We start from the raw sequence: 7,752 nt of genomic DNA, 5'->3' as shown, positions 1-7,752 counted from the left end.
CGAATCGACTTCAAGCCAGATCGTCACATTGGCCGCTCTTCTCTCTGAAACGGTTACATTTATCGTCTGCAAAGTTATGTCGCGTGCTGCGGTATGCGGAGGCACTTTAAGCACTATAGTAGAACACAGAGGAACCTTCGAAGTTGAAGTAATAGCTAATAAGATATAGTACAATTCAAGTTTTAGGTATCGATTATTGACTTTTTAGCTTGTTTTGCTGCCTTGGACATTACCTAGGACCTTAAGATTCTGAATGAAAGGAGGACTACAAGTCGAGTTGGACGGGAGAATGTGTAAAGTGTTCATATGTACTAAAAATCTGAGAAACCCGTCCGTTTTCGTGACTTGTTATCGAATCGACTTAAAGCCAGATCGTCACATTGGAACCTCTTCTGTCTGAAACGGTTACATTTATCGTGTGCAAAGCTATGTCGTGTGCTGCCTTATGCGGAAACACTAAAAGCACCATAGTAGAACACAGAAGTAGATTCTAAGTTGAAGTAATAGCCAGTAAGAAGTAGTACAATTCAAGTTTTAGTTGTCGATTATTCACTTTTTAGCCGGCTTTGGTAGCTTAGACATGACCTAGGACCTTAAGATTTTGCATAAAAGGAGGACTAGCAGCTGCGTTGCACGTGAGAATGTAAAAAGTGTTCATATGTAGTAAAAACATGAGAAATCAGTCCGTTTTCGTCATCTGTTATCGAATCTACTTAAAGCCATATCGTTACATTGGCCGCTTTTTTCTCTGAGACGGTTACATTTATCGTCTGCAAAGCTATGTCGCGTGCTGCGGTATGCGGAGACATTAAAGGCACCATAGTAGAACACAGAAGATGCTTATAAGTTGAAGTAATAGCCAGTAAGAAGTAGTACAATTCAAGTTTTAGTTGTCGATTATTCACTTTTTAGCCGGCTTTGGTGGCTTGGGCATGACGTAGAACCTCAAGATTTTGGATGAAAGGAGGACTAGCAGCCTCGTTGCACGGGAGAAAGTGAAAAGTGTTCATATGTAGTAAAAAGCTGAGAAATCCGTCCGGTTTCGTCATTTGTTATCGAATCGACTTAAAGCCAGATCAACACATTGGCCGCTTTTCTCTCTGAGACGGTTACATTTATCGTCTGCAAGCTATGTCGCGTGCTGCGGTATGCGGAGACACTAAAAGCACCATAGTAGAACACAGAAGAAGCTTCTAAGTTGAAGCAATAGCCTGTAAGATGTAGGACAATTCAAGTTTTAGTTGTCGATTATTCACTTTTTAGCCGGCTTTGATGTTGAGACAGGCGAAATACCCTCAGACTTCAAGAAGAATATAATAATTCCAATCCCAAAGAAAGCAGGTGCTGACAGATGTGAAAATTACCGAACTATCAGTTTAATAAGCCACGGCTGCAAAATACTTCTTTACAGACTAATACCTCGGGGAGGATCAGTTTGGATTCCGTCGAAATGTTGGAACACGTGAGGCAATACTGACCTTACGACTTATCTTAGAAGAAAGATTAAGAAGAGGCAAACCTACGTTTCTAGCATTTGTAGACTTAGAGAAAGCTTTTGACAATGAAAATGACTGGAATACTCTTTTTGAAATTCTAAAGGTGGCAGGGGTAAAATAAAGGGAGCGAAAGGCTATTTATAATTTGTACAGAAACCAGATGGCAGTCATAAGAGTCGAGGGGCATGAAAGGGAAGCAGTGGTTGGGAAAGGAGTGAGACAGGGTTGTAGCCTCTCCCCGATGTTATTCAATCTGTATATTGAGCAAGCAGTAAAGGAAACAAAAGAAAAATTTGGAGTAGGTATTAAAAATCATGGAGACGAAGTAAAATCTTTGAGGTTCGCCGATGACATTGTAATTCTGTCAGAGACGGCAAAGGACTTGGAAGAGCAGTTGAACGGAATGGACAGTGTCTTGAAAGAAGGATATAAGAAGAACATTAACAAAAGCAAAACGAGGATAATGGAATGTAATCAAATTAAATCGGGTGATGCTGAGGGAATTAGATTAGGAAATGAGACACTTAAAGTAGTAAAGGAGTTTTGCTATTTTGGAAGTAAAATAACTGATAATGGTCGAAGTAGATAGGATATAAAATGTAGACTGGCAATGGCAAGGAAATCGTTTCTGAGGAAAACAAATTTGTTAACATCGAATATAGATTTATGTATCAGGAAGTCGTTTCTGAAAGTATTTGTTTGGAGTGTAGCCATGTATGGAAGTGAAACATGGAATATAACTAGTTTGGACAAGAAGAGAATAGAAGCTTTCGAAATGTGGTGCTACAGAAGAATACTGAAGATAAGGTGGATAGATCACGTAACTAATGAGGAGGTATTAAATAGGGTTGGGGAGAAGAGAAGTTTGTGGCACAACTTGACTAGAAAAAGGGATCGGTTGGTAGGGCATGTTTTGAGGCATCAAGGGATCACATATTTAGCATTGGAGGGCAGCGTGGAGGGAAAAAATCGTAGAGGGAGACCGACAGATGAGTACACTAAGCAGATTCAGAAAGATGTAGTTTGCAGTAGGTACTAGGAGATGAAGCAGCTTGCACAGGATAGAGTAGCATGGAGAGCTGCATCAAACCAGTCTCAGGACTGAAGACAACAACAACAACAGCCGGCTTTGGTGGCTTGGACATGACCTAGGACCTTAACATTTTGCATGAAAGGAGGACTTGCAGCCGCGTTGCACGGGAGAATGTGAAAAGGGTTCATATGTAGTAAAAACCTGAGAAATCCGTCCGTTTTCGTCATTTGTTATCGAATCGACTTAAAGCCAGATTGTCACATTAACCGTTCTTGTCTCTGAAACGAATACATTTATCGTCTGCAAAGCTATGTCGCGTGCTGCGGTATGCCGAAACACTAAAAGCACCATAGTAGAACACAGAAGAAGCTTCTAAGTTGAAGTAATAGCCAGTAAGAAGCAGTACAATTCAAGTTTTAGTTATCGATTATTCACTTTTTAGCCGGCTTTGGTGGCTTGGACATGACCTAGGACCTTAAGACTTTGCATGAAACGAGGACTTGCAGCCGCGTTGCACGGGAGAATGTGAAAAGTGTTCATATGTAGTAAAAACCTGAGAAATCCGTCCGTTTACGTCATTTGTTATCGAACCGACTTCAAGCCAGATCGTCACATTGGCCGTTCTTCTCTCTGAAACGGTTACATTTATCGTCTGCAAAACTATGTCGCGTTCTGCGGTATGCCGAAACACTAAAAGCACCATAGTAGAACACAGAAGAAGCTTCTAAGTTGAAGCAATAGCCAGTAAGAAGCAGTACAAATCAAGTTTTGGTTATCGATTTTTGATTTTTAGCCGGCTTTGGTGCCTTGGACACGAGGTGGAACTTTATGATTTTGCATGAAAGGAGGACTAGCAGCCGCGTTGCACGGGAGAATGTGAAAAGGGTTCATATGTATTAAAAACCTGAGAAATCCGTCCGTTTTCGTCATTTGTTATCGAATCGACTTAAAGCCAGATCGTCACATTGGCCGCTTTTCTCTCTGAGACGATTACATTTATCGTATGCAAAGCAATGTCGCGTGCTGCGGTATGCGGAAACACTAAAAGCACCATAGTAGAACACAGAAGAAGCTTCTAAGTTGAAGTAATAGCCAGTAAGAAGTAGTACAATTCAAGTTTTAGTTGTCGATTATTCACTTTTTAGCCGGCTTTGGTGGCTTGGACATGACCTAGGACCTTAAGACTTTGCATGAAAGGAGGACTTGCAGCCGCGTTGCACGGGAGAATGTGAAAAGGGTTCATATGTAGTAAAAACCTGAGAAATCCGTCCGTTTTCGTCATTTGTTATCGAATCGACTTAAAGCCAGATCGTCACATTGGCCGCTTTTCTCTCTGAGACGGTTACAATTATCGTCTGCAAAGCTATGTCGCGTGCTGCGGTATGCGGAGACAGTAAAAGCACCATAGTAGAACACAGAAGAAGCTTCTAAGTTGAAGTAATAGCCAGTAAGAAGTAGTACAATTCAAGATTTAGTTGTCGATTATTCACTTTTTAGCCGGCTTTGGTGGCTTGGACATGACCTAGGACCATAAGATTTTGCATGAAAGGAGGACTAGCAGCCGCGTTGCAAGGGAGAATGTGAAAAGTGTTCATATGTAGTAAAAACCTGAGAAATCCGTTCGTATTCGTCATTTGTTATCGAATCGACTTAAAGCCAGATCGTCACATTGGCCGCTTTTCTCTCTGAGACGGTTACATTTATCGTCTGCAAAGCTATGTCGCTTGCTGCGGTATGCGGAGACACTAAAAGCACCATAGTAGACCACAGAAGAAGCTTCTAATTTGAAGTAATAGCCAGTAAGAAGTAGTACAATTCAAGTTTTAGTTGTCGATTATTCACTTTTTAGCCGGCTTTGGTGGCTTGGACACGACCTAAGACCTTAAGATTTTGCATGAAAGGAGGACTAGCAGCCGCGTTGCACGGGAGAATGTGAAATGTGTTCATATGTAGTAAAAACCTGAGAAATCCGTTCGTTTCGTCATTTGTTATCGAATCGACTTTAAGCCAGATCGTCACATTGGCCGCTTTTCTCTCTGAGACGGTTACATTTATCGTCTGCAAAGCTATGTCGCGTGCTGCGGTATGCGGAAACACTAAAAGCACCATAGTAGAACACAGAAGTAGCTTCTAAGTTGAAGTAATAGCCAGTAAGAAGTAGTATAATTCAAGTTTTAGCTGTCGATTATTCACTATTTAGCCGGCTTTGGTGGCTTGGACATGACCTACGACCTTAAGATTTTGCATGAAAGGAGGACTAGCAGCTGCGTTGCACGTGAGAATGTGAAAAGTGTTCATATGTAGTAAACACCTGAGAAATCCGTCCGTTTTCGTCATTTGTTATCGAATCGACTTAAAGCCAGATCGTCACATTGGCCGCTCTTCTCTCTGAAACGGTTGTACTTATCGTCTGCAAAGCTATGTCGCGTGCCCTCGGTATGCGGAAACACTAAAAGCACCATAGTAGAACACAGAAGAAGCTTCGAAGTTGATGTAATAGCTAATAAGAAGTAGTACAATTCAAGTTTTAGGTATCGATTATTGAATTTTTAACTTGCTTTGTTGCCTTGGACATTAACTAGGACCTTAAGATTCTGAATGAAAGGAGGACTAGCAGCCGCGTTGCACGGGAGAGTGTGAAAAGTGTTCATATGTAGTAAAAACCTGAGAAATTCGTCCGTTTTCGTCATTTGTTATCGAATCTATTTAGAGCCTGATCGTCACATTGGCCGCTCTTCTCTCTGAAACGGTTGTACTTATTATCTGCAAAGCTATGTCGCGTGCTGCGGTATGCGGAGACAATAAAAGCACCATAGTAGAACACAGAAGAAGCTTCTAAGTTGAAGTAATAGCCAGTAAGAAGTAGTACAATTCAAATTTTAGATGTCGATTATTCACTTTTTAGCCGGCTTTGGTGGCTTGGACATGACCTAGGACCTTAAGATTTTGCATGAAAGGAGGACTAGCAGCCGCGTTGCACGGGAGAATGTGAAAAGTGTTCATATGTGGTAAAAACCTGAGAAATCCGTCCGTTTTCGTCATTTGTTATCGAATCGACTTAAAGCCAGATCGTCACATTGGCCGCTTTTCTCTCTGAGATGGTTATATTTATCGTCTGCAAAGCTAGGTCGCGTGCTGCAATATGCGGAGACACTAAAAGCACCATAGAACACAGAAGAAGCTTCTAAGTTGAAGTAATAGCCAGTAAGAAGTAGTACAATTCAAATTTTAGTTTTCGGTTATTCAATTTTTAGCCGGCTTTGGTGGCTTGGACATGACCTAGGACCTTAAGATTTTGCATGAAAGGAGGACTTGCAGCCGCGTTGCATGGGAGAATGTGAAAAGTGTTCATATGTAGTAAAAACCTGAGAAATCCGTACGTTTTCGTCATTTGTTATCGAATAGACTTACACCAGATCGTCACATTGGCCGCTTTTCTCTCTGAGACGGTTACATTTATCGTCTGCAAAGCTATGTCGCGTGCTGTGGTATGCGGAGACACTAAAAGAACCATAGTAGAACACAGAAGAAGCTTCTAAGTTGAAGTAATAGCCAGTAAGAAGTAGTACAATTCAAGTTGTACTTGTCGATTATTCACTTTTTGCCGGCTTTGGTGGCTTGGACATGAACTAGGACCTTAAGATTTTGCATGAAAGGAAGACGAGCAGCCGCGTTGCACGGGACAATGTGAAAACTGCTCATATGTAGTAAAAGCCTCAGAAATCCGTCCGCTTTCGTCATTTGTTATCGAATCGACTTACAGAAAGATCGTCACATTGGCCGCTTTTCTCTCTGAGACGGTTACATTTATCGTCTGCAAAGCTATGTCGCGTGCTGCGGTATGCGGAGACACTAAAAGCACCATAGTAGAACACAGAAGAAGCTTCTAAGTTGAAGTAATAGCCAGTAAGAAGTGGTAGAATTCAAATTTTAGCTGTCGATTATTTACTTTTTAGACGGCTTTGGTGGCTTGGACATGAACTAGGACCTTAACATTTTGCATGAAAGGAGGACTTGCAGCCGCGTTGCACGGGAGAATGTGAAAAGTGTTCATATGTAGTAAAAACCTGAGAAATCCGTCCGTTTTCGTCATTTGTTATCGAATCGACTCAAAGCCAGATCGTCATATTGGCCGCTTTTCTCTCTGAGACGGTTACATTTATCGTCTGCAAAGCTATGTCGCGTGCTGCGGTATGCGGAGACCCTAAAAGAACCATAGTACAACACAGAAGAAGCTTCTAAGTTGAAGTAATAGCCAGTAAGAAGAAGTACAATTCAAGTTGTAGTTGTCGATTGTTCACTTTTTAGCCGGCTTTGGTGGCTTGGACTTGACCTAGGACCTTAAGATTTTGCATGAAAGGAGGACTAGCAGCCGCGTTGCTCGGGAGAATGTGAAAAGTGTTCATATGTAGTAAAAACCTGAGAAATCCGTCCGTTTTCGACATATGTTATTGAATCGACTTGAAGGAAGATCGTCACATTGGCCGTTCTTCTCTCTAAAACGGTTACATTTATCGTCTGCAAAGCTACGTCGCGTGCTGCGGTATGCCGAATCACTAAAAGCACCATAGTAGATCACAGAAGAAGCTTCTAAGTTGAAGTAATAGCCAGTAAGAAGTAGTACAATTCAAGTTTTAGTTGTCGATTATTCACTTTTTAGCCGGCTTTGGTGGCTTGGACATGACCTAGGACCATAAGATTTTGCATGAAAGGAGGACTCTCAGCCGCGTTGCACGGGAGAATGTGAAAAGTGTTCATATGTAGTAAAAACCTGAGAAATCCGTCCGTTTTCGTCATTTGTTATCGAATCGACTTAAAGCCAGATCGTCACATTGGCCGCTTTTCTCTCTGAGACGGTTACAATTATCGTCAGCAAAGCTATGTCGCGTGCTGCGGTAAGCGGCGACACTAAAAGCACCATAGTAGACCACAGAAGAAGCTTCTAATTTGAAGCAATAGAAAGTAAGAAGTAGTACAATTCAAGTTTTAGTTGTCGATTATTCACTTTTTAGCCGGCTTTGGTGGCTTGGACATGACCTAGGACCATAAGATTTTGCATGAAAGGAGGACTAGCAGCCGCGTTGCAAGGGAGAATGTGAAAAGTGTTCATATGTATTAAAAACCTGAGAAATCGGTTCGTATTCGTCATTTGTTATCGAATCGACTTAGAGCCAGATCGTCACATTGGCCGCTTTTCTCTCTGAAACGGTTGTACTTATCGTC

Source organism: Schistocerca gregaria, unplaced genomic scaffold, assembly GCF_023897955.1.
Source record: "Schistocerca gregaria isolate iqSchGreg1 unplaced genomic scaffold, iqSchGreg1.2 ptg000526l, whole genome shotgun sequence".
NCBI lineage: Eukaryota > Metazoa > Arthropoda > Insecta > Orthoptera > Acrididae > Schistocerca > Schistocerca gregaria.
Note: the sequence above shows the minus strand (reverse complement) of the source record.